Source organism: Eurosta solidaginis, chromosome X, assembly GCF_040869045.1.
Source record: "Eurosta solidaginis isolate ZX-2024a chromosome X, ASM4086904v1, whole genome shotgun sequence".
Classification (NCBI taxonomy): Eukaryota; Metazoa; Arthropoda; class Insecta; order Diptera; family Tephritidae; genus Eurosta; species Eurosta solidaginis.
The window spans coordinates 31,384,887-31,397,173 of NC_090324.1; the positions used below are offsets into that span (position 1 = coordinate 31,384,887).

Sequence of the window (12,287 nt, forward strand, 5' to 3'; positions counted from 1 at the left end):
AACGGCCATGCGGAAGGACAGACGGAAGACTGTGTATAAAAACTGGGCGTGACATCAACCGATTTCGCCCATTTTCACAGAAAACAGTTACCGCTATAAAGTCTATGCCCCTACCAAATTTCAAAAGGATTGGTTAATTTTTGTTCGACTTATGGCGATAAAAGTATCCTAGACAAATTAAATGAAAAAGGGCGGAGCCACGCCCATTTTTAAATTTTCTTTTATTTTTGTATTTTGTTGCACCATATAATTACTGGAGTTGAATCTTGACATAATTTACTTATATACTGTAAAGATATTAAATTTTTTGTTAAAATTTTACTTTAAAAACATTTTTTTTTTTAAGTGGGCGTGGTCCTTCTCCGATTTTGCTAATTTTTATTAAGCGTACATATAGTAATAAGAGTAACGTTCCTGCCAAATTTCATCATGATATCTTCAACGACTGCCAAATTACAGCTTGCAAAAGTTTTAAATTACCTTCTTTTAAAAGTGGGCGGTGCCACGCCCATTGTCCAAAATTTTACTAATTTTCTATTTTGCGTCATAAGTTCAACTCATCTACCAAGTTTCGTCGCTTTATCTGTTTTTTTGTAATGAATTATCGCACTTTTTCGGTTTTTCGAAATTTTCGATATCGAAAAAGTGGGCGTGGTTATAGTCCGATATCGTTCATTTTAAATAGCGATCTGAGATGAGTGCTCAGGAACCTACATACCAAATTTCATCAAGATACCTCAAAATTTACTCAAGTTATCGTGTTAACGGACGGACGGACGGACGGACGGACGGACGGACATGGCTCAATCAAATTTTTTTTTCGATACTGATTATTTTGATATATGGAAGTCTATATCTATCTCGATTCCTTTATATATGTACAACCAACCGTTATCCAATCAAACTTAATATACTCTGTGAGCTCTGCTCAACTGAGTATAAAAAAGGTCGCGAAAACTAACATTATTTCAAAGATGGAAGGCACGCCGTACACCTACAACAACAAATATAAAGGATAACAACAAAAACACAAAAACGATGATCAAAAAATTTCAAGCTACTTCAAGAAAACTGGTAAAACTAAGGTCTAGCATTAAGTTCTTCTTAAAATGCAGAAATTATTCTTATTTGACCGAGACATACATTGAAACATAGACAGAACTTTAAACAGACATATTTATCTTTACCATACCTAAATCTTAAATCTACTTATCAAACACAAACAAAGCATATTGAAGAGGCAGGATAAACAAATTCAGGAAATACGAACACAAATAGAGAAACGGCTGAGCGCAGAAGACTTCAAAGAATATGTGGAAAAGGAAGATAATGTAACAAGTAAACTAATAACATCTCTAAAGCAGCGACCACAACTAAAACATGAAAAGCTTCGAAATAAACGGAACAAAGTCCTTTCTAACAACAACCACGAAGATTGGTTTGTCAATATGACAAAGGTAGATATTTGGCAAGATATACATGCGCTGTTAGCAAAGGGACCGAAGCTTGGGCTGCCGATTGAGAGCCAACGATTCCCTCTCTTCCAATATATTGCTGGTGAGAAAGTGTGATAGACCGCGCAATAAGGAAACAAAACCGTAGCCATGGAGATAGACGATTAAACCAAAAAAAAGAGCGAGATTCTCAATGACTTGACGACTTACAGAGTGCACAGACAAGATCCCACCTCAAGGCTACAAACGAAGAACAAAAATTTTATGAAAAAACTATACAAAATGGGATGTATCACAAAGGTCGAAAACGACGGCGCTACCACCCAGGATTTATGGACTACCGAAAATCCACAAGGAAGGATTTCCTCTCAGGCCGATTTGGTCAGTTATCAAATCTCCATCATATTACCTATGCCAATTTCTAGTAAATTTTTTAAAAAATATAACGGCTGGCTTCAAATATAACATAAATAATACCCTTGAATTTAAAGAGAGAATCAAAAATTCTTCATTTGCGAAGATGAAAGACTCATTTTCTTTGACGTGGTTTCATTGTTTCCGAATACACCAACAGAATTTTATTTAATTTTTTAGTAAAAAAAACCCAATTTATTTTAGAATGAATTTTAATCTTTAAATTTAAAAAAGATAATTTTGTATTCTAGAAAATACAATAAAAATCCGTCTATTTTAATTCAATGAATTGCCGAATTGCTCATAGGATAAATAATGTAATTTAATTACATTCATTATATTTAATAGAATTAAACTATTCCTAAAAGTATCAAAAACTTTTGTGTATCTTGCACTAAAATATAAAAAGGTAAGCTAATAACGCTACTGGGTTCATACCCCATTTATAAAGGTTATAAATCCTTTTCTTTTTAATTTTTAATAATTCTGCAAAAATTATATTCTTTTCAATGTTATTAAAGTGCTTTTTTTCTCTCTTCTTTATTTGGCGCGTGTGTTCGCCTCCGCTGCTGTCGATTAAAAGGGAATTTGACCGCGGAAATTGCACTGATAAGCGTGCAACTGACGTTTGTCATTTGCTGACATGGCACGGACATGAGGTTGCCATATTTTATGTCCAGATCCGTCGCACAGGGTGACCGCGACACAGTTTAGCAACAGATGATAATTTAGAAATAGGTCTGTAGTTCGAGATATTACTCTTATTGCCACTTTTAAAGATAGGGGTGATTTCCAATCATCGATGAACACTCCAGAAGATGAAGAAAGCTTAAAAATATACGTGAGAGACCTCACAAGCGAGGTGCAATTCTTCAAGAATTTCATGAAAAGCCCGTCAACATCCGTCTGAGAGGAATCCTTGACGGAATTCAATCCCTCGATAACATCAATTTCTGATAATGCCAAGGACCAAATTTAATAGAGACAGAGGAATAGTCTTTTAAACTAAGACGTAAAGCGGAACGTTCGTTGTCCGTTAATTCCCCTTCTGACACAAAGCTTGAAATGAAAATATATATGTATTAGGGTGGATGTATTTTCTGGCGCCTGCTGGTAATTTTCATTTTTCTGAAGTTTTCGCGTTGCGCCATTGCGATTTTATGAAATAGAATAGATTTATTAATTAATAAAAATTAAATTAAATTAAAGAAAATTCACCATTCAAAATTTCAGCAAACTCTGCCCGAATAACGTGTTCGCGTCTCTTTTTTGAATTACCAAAGTTAATTGCAGACTGCAATTTTATAGAAATTTGGCTAAATTTAACTAAATGGTAACCACTGTGGTCAAAAGTGCTAAGGTTATCAGTAGTAAACATCTTACCTTTAAAAAATTTGCATATGTCCATCTTTGTAATTTATTATTAGACAATTCAACATTTTTTTTTGAACTTTAAATCAATGACAGAGAAACTAACTCTCCATAAACCAAATGTATTCCAAGAATGTTGTATTCAATTCCAAGTAATTGTAGGTAACTCTCCATAAACTAAATGTATTCCAAGAATGTTGTATTCAAATCCAAGTAATTGTAATAATTACACACTTTCCACTTCAAGAATAAAGTTTAATTGTAATAACGACATGATAAAAACTATTACTCATGTAGTCATATTTGGACATGAAATACTACAGAGTGATCAATTGCATTCAACTTCACCAAAATTTGGTACTTCAACTAAAAAGTTGAACCGATTAAGAACATCTGTAAACTTTTGCCATTTGTCAAGCGCAAAAATTAAAAATTCATCCCACTAAAATTAAAAACGACAAAAAAATAAAATAAAAGTAATTGTATAAATAACAAATAAGGAAGGCTAAGTTCGGGTGTAACCGAACTGTTGAAGCCAAAAGGCTTGCAATAGTTGGGAATCACTGGACATTTCTCGATGCAGCCGTATGCTGCAAAACTACTCGTGCCGGGAAATGCACCGGTGAGAATTTGCGAAAGCAGTGAGAACAAATTGATGTACGACTTGAGAAGACAGTCTTTGGCTATCCACCAACCGCTGCGCTTCCAGTCGTCAGCAACTTTACAAAGTACTTTTTCTTCCTTTCATTATTTTACTTTTTACCTTCATTTAATTATTGTATATATTTGCATAAATTCATATATATACTTCTATATATGTAATTTACCTCTTATTCTTTTTCTTTCTTTGTGTTTCGCTGCTTGATCAACTTGTCCAACTCGTGAGTTCGTACCGGCGCTTTCTTTCGTCGCTATCCCCCCAAACATTTGGTCCTCAGGAGCCTACGAACTCAACAAGCAACGAACAATTCGCTAAAGCATCTCTACATCTTTTCAGCCTTAGAGAGAGAAGAATAACCAAAACGAAGAAGGAAACAAAATTAACCAACAACTCATCGAGAAAATTGGAACAAAAAGGTGCGTGTAAAATAAAAAATTTTGTTGAGCTATTTTATTAAGAATTTAGAGTGCATATATATAAATATAATTTTGGTTGTTTTTATTAAATTAAATTAATTGTGGTGGAGTGAAATTTATCATTTGTAAAGAGTGAAAAAAGTGATAAAAGCAACAAGTGTACAAGTAGATTTACTTCGTGACATATGTACAAATATCGAGTGATAAATACGATTGCTTTCATACATTAGACGGGCCGGCATTTGTTTTATTTGATTCCGAAGCACCTTTCTATGTGCAAATAGATTGTGGTAGATAAACTTAATTTCTGTCGTAATAAGTCAATACGATCGTATTTATCCGGTTTATAATTATCGTGAGTTAAGAACCTATTTGTACAAAGTGCCTACATCCTTGAAAAATTAATAACAAGAATTTTCGTCATTTAGTGTTCGGAACAAACTCTAATGTTGTTGTTGTTGTTGTTGTAGCGATTAGTTACACCCCGAAGGCTTTGGGGAGTGTTATCGATGTGATGGTCCTTTGTCGGATACAGATCCGATACGCTCCGGTAACACAGCACCATTAAGGTGCTGGCCCGACCATCTCGGGAACGATTTATATGGCCACATTAAACCTTCAGGCCATCCCTCCCTCCCCACCCCCAAGTTCCATGAGGAGCTTGGGGTCGCCAGAGCCTCGTCTGTTAGTGAAACGGGATTCGCCGCTCGAAGGTGAGGTTGACAATTGGGTTGGAGAAGCTATATATTGCGCTACACAACCCCTTGAAGAACTCTAATAAATTTCGATTTCGTTTATTTTTTTTTGGTCGTTGCCTTTTGCCCGACGGTTTGCCTTTTTTACTCTTTCGCCTACGTTCACTCCAACAGTGGTAGCTACATATTTGCATATACATACATACGTCTGCTCAGTGCACAAACGATAGGCGCAAAGTCAATTGCTTGTTCTTTTTGGTCAAAGTTGTCTAACTCAATATAACTCAAACGTGAGTATTGTTAGAATTTTCTAGTGATTAAAGGTCTTAAAAACATCGTAAAAACTACGGCTGTTGAAGCACCTAATTTTCTTTGTACTCTGCTATTAATTTTCCAATAAGATTCCTTAATCACAAGTACTAATTTTTATTAGCTTTGTCCGATTCAAACTTTTTGATTTAGACTGCTTTGACTACAAGCACTTGTTAACATTGACTTCGCTTTGTTATTTGCCGCTCTCGCAATATTAGTTGCACACTAAACGACCATTTACATTGGAACGCATATCACAGTGTAAATTTCCTGGTAGGAAAAAATTTGCATCAGCCACTTGTGGAGTAGTACTGGTTCCATTAGAACACTTAGAGTTTTGCTTATAATTTGGTAGCGTTTATCATTCCCTTCATACGGGTCGCATTTTAAGCTCATTATCATTATAACTTACGCGGGTTTTGAGGAATATTTAGTACTTTTTTTTTCAATCTGAATTTTCATTGAACGTAAATCATTTTACTTCGAAGTGCAAAGATGGCTTTGAACTTTTTCACCAGATGCTCAGATCAGGTCGTCAGATTCAACGCAGAATACGATGAATCAACGTTAAAAGAACATCCAGTAGCTTCCCTAGACATTTTAAAAGCAGAAGTATTGGACATTTGGTCCAGAACAAAGGAAGCGTACGAAAAATGTTTATACTCGCTGACTGATCAGGACGAGTTAGAAGCTGTAAAAGCCAAACAATCTGCAACCTTCAAGTATTATATGTCTTGTTCAGCACGCATTACTGAATGCATTCAGAAAGCAACCGTCGTACCTATCTAGGCACCTTCCCAGGCCCTTGCCCAAGTAGCCAACTCCTCGAATAGTTTACGCTTACCGCCATGTGACACAGACATTTTCCATGGGGACTATGTATCGTGGACATCCTTTCGGGATCTTTTTACCGCGATTTATATAAATAACGGGCGACTCAGTGACGTTGAAAAACTGTTTCATCTTCTTAAAAAGACAAGTGGCGAAGCAAATGAAATCGTCAGCAAAGCCCCACTAACCAATCAGGGTTTTAATATGGCATGGTCTAATTTAAAAGCGGCGTATGAAAATAAGCGGGTGTTAATTAATAGCCACTTGAAGGTGCTCTTCTCGCTTCCAGTCATTCGGACTGAAAGCGCTTCAGCTCTAAAAGAGCTACAGTGGAGCATTAATGGATGCTTGTCCGCGATGAAAATGCACGAGGTCAACATTGAAAATTGGGATCCAATCCTTATTTTCATATGTTCCAACCATCTCCCAGAAACCACACTTGCCCATTGGGAACAATCTTTAGTAGACAAAACGGCTATACCGAAGTGGAGTCAAATGGATTCCTTCCTCACCATGCGATATAGGACTTTGGAATCGATAGTGGATGTGAAGTGTTCAGCGTCTTCAATGAACCAACAACAAAAAATTTCGTCACAGTCACATAATCCAGCAAATCCAAAGAAGGTGGCACTCGCAACTAAAGTCACCTCATCAAATTGTATATTATGTCTTAATCAACAACATCCTCTACGACTTTGTACCAAATTTTTAGCCCTAGCTTAAAGGACTGTAAAAGTTCATACTCGTGTTCCAAGTGCAAAAGTAGACACCATACTCTTCTGCACAGAGTCCCTTCTAACACCCAACCTTCCAAAGACTCCACCCTAGCAACTGCTTCACAAGCATTCCACACCAATCTACAGTCCACACCATCCAATAGAAACTCATCTCCAGATGAAGAAACCTTGAAATCGTCAAGCTTATCCTCAGCTCTTCTCGGAACCGCAATGGTTCACATTTATCACTTGGGGTCAACATATGTCGCTCGGGCATTGATTGACTCAGCTGCAGAAGCATCCTTCATTTCGGAGCGACTTCGCAAGCTTCTAAAGCTTCCATGCTCAAAAACAAACGCGGTTATTTCGGGACTAAATCAAAAAGTTTGTAATAATTCCTCGAAGAGTTGTTCCTTCATTTTGGGCTCACCCCGTGACCCAAATCTTTTGATAGAAACCACCGCGTATGTTTTACCAAAGATCGCTGGCAACTTACCCTCAACTTCAATAAACGAAGAGATTTTAGAACAAATCCCCAAAGTAACCTTGGCAGATCCGAATTTCCTACAAAGCAGTCCGGTAGACGTTCTCATAGGAGGAGACTTGTATCCCAAAGTCATGTTAGATGGGGTAAAGCGCAATGTCCATAAAAATTTACTGTCCCAAGAGACCGTGTTTGGGTGGATCATCACCGGAGCATCTTCCACTGCACACGTCTCTTGCTTTGCCACCAAAGTCTCAATGGGAGAGGACATACCACTAGATAACCAATTGCGTATGTTTTGGGAATTAGAGGAAGTTCCTAAAAGAAACCTTCAAACGGCAGAGGATTCATTTTGTGAGGAGCTATACGCAAAGACCACCATACGGAACGCGGAGGGGAGATACATAGCGTCACTGCCCTTCAAACAGTTTTATCGTACGGATCTGAAGTTATCTCGACCCATCGCGCTACGCCAGTTTTATACCAATGAATCGAGATTATTAAAGAATCCTTCTTTAAAGGCAGAATACGACAAGGTGGTCAAGGAATACTTGGAACTAGACCACATGGAACAAGTCGATTCTCCCACCTTTGAACATTCTCCTAGTCATTTCTATCTCCCACATCACGCGGTATTAAAGCCTGAAAGCACTTCAACGAAGTTGCGAGTAGTCTTTAATGCTTCTAGCAAAACATCCAATGGAGTGTCATTAAATGATATTCTGCATGTAGGTCCCACTATTCAAGCGGATTTAACACTTTTAATCATTCGATGGAGAATGTATAAGTTCGTTCTCAACAGTGATATACAGAAGATGTATCGTCAGATTCTGATAAATCCAGCGCATAGGCCTTATCAAAGAATCCTTTTTAGAGAGGATCCACAAGGTAACATAAGGGACTTTCAATTAAACACGGTAACCTTTGGGGTCAATTGCGCGCCTTACTTAGCAATTAGGACGCTTCACCAACTGGCCCAGGATAACCAAGATTCTCATCCATTAGCAGCTCAAATCCTTCGAAAGTCTATGTATGTAGACGATGTACTAGCAGGCTTTCATGACGTATCTACAGCGCTGAGAGCACGAAATGAGCTAATTGGAACACTAGGTAGTGCAGGTTTGTCTCTTAGAAAGTGGTCGTCAAATTCAAGGGAAACTTTAGTAGATCTTCCCCGAGACCATTTATTAGATAAAGATTTCTTAGAATTAGAGGAAACTAGCACTACAAAAGCTTTAGGTATACGATGGAATGCTAAGTAAGATCAGTTTTTCTTCCAAGTTCATACCCCTCCTATGAAAGACAACTATACCAAGCGTGAAGCGCTCTCGATCATAGCAAAGCTTTTTGATCCAGCCGGTTGGCTAGCACCAGTAGTAGTATTAGCAAAGATAGTCATGCAGCAAATTTGGTACAACGAACAATCGCCCTTCCAAATTCATGCCTTTTGCGACGCCTCGGAAAAGGCATACGCGGGGGTGATATACTTGAGAGTGGAAACCACAGAAATCACTTCTTCTCACCTTTTATTTGCAAAAACCAAAGTTGCACCAATCAAAACGATTTCTCTACCTCAATTGGAGCTATGTGGTGCTCTTCTCATCGCCGAAATGCTTCAAACTCTCCTCAGCGAACTTCCATTTAAACCGGAAAATATCTTCTGTTGGACAGATTCAACTATCGTGCTAGCGTGGCTTAAAAAGCGACCTAGCTCTTGGACCACCTTTGTCGCTAATCGAGTGGCAAAGATACAGGAACTAGTCGAGGTTGATCATTGGAATCATGTGGACTCAAAGGAGAATCCTGCAGATCTTGGTAGCAGAGGAGCCTACCCCGTGGACTTGCGAGAAAATCAGCAATGGTGGCACGGCCCTCCGTGGCTGATAAGGGATGTGGGGCAATGGCCATCGTACTATCCTGAAACCGAGGACTTAACCCTCGAAGCGAGGGGAGTGAAGGCGCACACTTCAGTCGTATCCAAATATGAGGACCTTCTCGTAAGGTTTTCTTCGTTTCCGCGAGCACTTCCTACGTCATGAGATTTTACCATCGGACTTGTACACACACGCGTCGGTTCCATTTGTATCCATCTCTTATCATCTCGGGAGAGGAAATCTCAAAAACGCGTAGACGGCTAATTATTCTTGCTCAGATGAATTGTTTCCCAGAAGAGCATCGCAATCAAACTTCCAAAATTCCTATTAACTCGAAAAGTAAAATTTTGACCTTGAATCCATTTTTTGACAGTCAGGGTGTAATACGAGTCAACGGCCGGTTAGCAAACTCGCCGACCATACCCTACAACGAAAAACATCCATTTCTACTTCCGTACAACTGTTCGTTTTCCAAATTGCTAGTTTACTTTCTACATTGCATTTCCCTTCACGGAGGCAATCAACTGACACTACGGTTACTTCGTCAGCAGTATTGGATTCCGCAAGCCAAAAATCTAATCAGGACTACGATTCATCAATGCAAACCTTGCGTTCTGCATAGACAACGAGACCAAAGTCAAATCATGGCTGCTCTTCCAGAGGAAAGGACAACTCTCTCCAGACCGTTCGAAAACACTGGGGTCGATTTTGCGGGTCCATTCGACATTAAGACGTATTCCGGACGATCGTATAAGGTGACCAAAGGATATGTGTGCATTTTCATTTGCTTTTCTACAAAAGCAATTCATTTGGAAGCGGCCAGTGATCTCTCCACAGAAGCCTTTCTCCGGGCCTTTTCTAGGTTCACTTCCCGCAGAAGTTGTCCAAAAAATATCTTTTCGGATAATGGGACAAACTTCGTTGGTGCGTCAACCAGCCTTAAAAAGGATTTTAAGCAATTTTTAACCTCATCTCAGGAATCCTTGTGTAACCTCTATAGTCATCAAGAGGTGTCGTGGTACTTTATACTGGCGGGCGCTCCTCACATGGGTGGGCTATGGGAGCTGGGGTTAAAAGTTTTAAATTCCATTTCCGAAGAGTCGCTGCGTCTCAGAAATTCACATTCGAAGAGTTCCAAACTCTGTTATGTCGCATAGAAGCTTGCCTTAACTCTCGACCACTATCGCCAAATTCCACTGAAGTATCGGACTCTGCCGCCTTAACACCTGGTCATTTTCTCACGGGAGGTCCCATCCTCTCGCGCGCAGAACTATCCATTGAAGCCAATCCCACATCGCTAATTAATCGGTGGCAGAAGTTAAAAGCTTTGAGCCAACAGCATGCCCTTCGATGGAAGGAGGAATACTTAAAAGAACTCCACAAACGTTATAAGTGGAAGTTCCCCAAGAGAGATATCGCGATTGATGATTTAGTAGTTGTACGTCACGAAAATATACCACCCAATGAATGGCGCTTGGGCCGGGTTACTAAGGTCTACCAAGGCACCGATAAAAGAATTCGCGTCGCCGACATTCGCACCCAAAAGGGAATGATAACGCGCCACATCGGGAAGTTAGTAGTCTTACCCAATTAACTTTTATGTATATTCTATTTATCTCACTTTATCATCATGGAATTGGCACGTTTAAATGAATCGACAACCTCCACGGCACGCGCCTCATCTCCCCAGCGCCAACTGCACCGAAAAAACCCATCCAACCCCCATCAAAATCGGACGGCCGATTCAAATGCAGAGTTTGCCACCGCGCGCATCCACTGCGGTACTGTAAGAAGTTTCTGCAAGAAGTTCTGAACGTCGTTTAAGACTCGTACTATTGCATCGCTACTGTTCGCGCTGTCTAGCACACTCACATGAGACCACACGCTCTTACACTCCAAAACTCCTCTATACCACCAAAAAGAGGTGCCTCAGCTTCTGACGCAACTCTCGGGAACCATCACTGTATTGCCAACCGTCGCGGTATACTTACATGTGGGGCAGCGGAGGATTTTGACCCGAGGCCTGCTCGATCCGTGCTCGCAGACGAGTAAAGTTTGTGGGCCCTTAGCCAAGCGTCTCAGCTTGCGAACCTTACCGGTGGCAACCACCGAAATGTGCGAGTTGCACGTCAGCTCGTCTAATGACCCATACGTGCAGTTCTCGTTTACTGCTAGGGTCGTCGCGGAGGTCGGGTTGAAAACCCCTGTCCGCCACCTCAGCCAAACGACGCGAGACAAATTCGTTAACCTACTATTAGCCGATCCGAACTTTCATACCTCGTCCGCGGTAGCCGTAATCTTCGGCGGCGATGTACATAATAAAATAATGCGTACCGAGAGCATAGCGTATTCTGGGTATCCTACTGCCCAGAACTCAATATTCGGTTGGGTCCTTTCTGGCCCATGTGCCCTTTAAGACACATCTACCCCCTACTGGGTACCGTTTACAAATTTACGAAGGCGCCTCCTTACTGAGGACTAGATGTAAGAATATACTATAACATATTGAATTCCTAAAACATACGTAGTTATACACATATATAAATAAAAGCTCAACAATTTATTTTCTTTACACGCATGTTTGAATTTATAGAGTTAAGCTTTATATTGTAAATTGAGAGCTACTACATTTAGAACGAATCTTGTACATACATAGATTACCAACGTTTATCTCCAAGTCATTTGCAATTCCTTAGTATTGCAAGGCTGGCGGCAATGTTGAAGCCAAAAGGCTTGCAATAGTTGGGAATCGCTGGACATTTCTCGATGCAGCCGTATGCTGCAAAACTACTCGTGCCGGGAAATGCACCGGTGAGAATTTGCGAAAGCAGTGAGAACCAATTGATGTACTACTTGAGAAGACAGTCTTTGGCTATCCACCAACCGCTGTGCTTCCAGTCGTCATCAACATTACAAGGTACTTTTTCTTCCTTTCATTATTTTACTTTTTACCTTCATTTAATTATTGTATATATTTGCATAAATTCATATATATCCTTCTATATATGTAATTTACCTCTTCTTTTTATGCAAATAAACAATCCTTGAATTGTAACCTA

General features: G+C 39.5%; 1 protein-coding gene across 27 annotated transcripts in view; it reads left to right on the top strand.

The window, feature by feature from the left end:
- zfh2 (Zn finger homeodomain 2) overlaps positions 1 to 12,287 on the top strand; it is a 2,927,436-nt gene that overhangs the window by 397,023 nt on the left and 2,518,126 nt on the right. The window contains exon 2 of one of the 27 annotated variants that reach the window (XR_010947780.1): positions 4,237 to 4,316. The exons of the other annotated variants lie outside the window; for them this stretch is intronic. The gene's annotated coding sequence lies outside the window, so the exon portion shown is untranslated. The remainder of the gene's footprint in view (positions 1 to 4,236; positions 4,317 to 12,287) is intronic. 27 annotated transcript variants of the gene reach the window in all.